This window comes from Lupinus angustifolius, chromosome LG04 (genome assembly GCF_001865875.1).
Source record: "Lupinus angustifolius cultivar Tanjil chromosome LG04, LupAngTanjil_v1.0, whole genome shotgun sequence".
NCBI classification, from domain to species: domain Eukaryota; kingdom Viridiplantae; phylum Streptophyta; class Magnoliopsida; order Fabales; family Fabaceae; genus Lupinus; species Lupinus angustifolius.
In genome coordinates this window covers 2,375,290-2,375,801 of record NC_032012.1, presented here as the reverse complement: position 1 = coordinate 2,375,801, position 512 = coordinate 2,375,290, and positions in this window count along the sequence as shown.

The window sequence follows — 512 nt, the reverse complement described above, 5'->3', positions numbered from 1 at the left end:
AAGCACAAGGTTTCTTTCAATAGACCATTACAATTACTTCATATGAATTTATTTGGTCCCTCAAGGACAAAAAGTTTTGGTGGTAATTATTATGCTCTAGTTGTAGTACACGATTTTTCTAGATATACTTGGACTCTATTCTTAGTTCATAAGAATGAGGCATTCAAAGCCTTTAGCATTTATGCTAAAAGAGTTCAGAATGAAAAATCTTTAAAAATCGTTGCAATACGAAGTGATCATGGGGGAGAATTTCAAAACTCCTCTTTTGAGGAATTCTGTGATGATCTTAGAATCAACCATAATTTTTCTGATCCTAGAACACCTCAACAAAATGGTGTTGTAGAGAGAAAGAATCGGTCCTTAGAAGAACTGGCTCGTACAATATTAAATGAAACTAACCTCCCAAAATACTTCTGGGCTGATGCAGTTAGCATTGCATGTTATGTTTCGAGTCGAGTTCTTATAAGACCTATTCTTAAGAAAACCCCATATGAACTCTTCAAAGGGAGAAA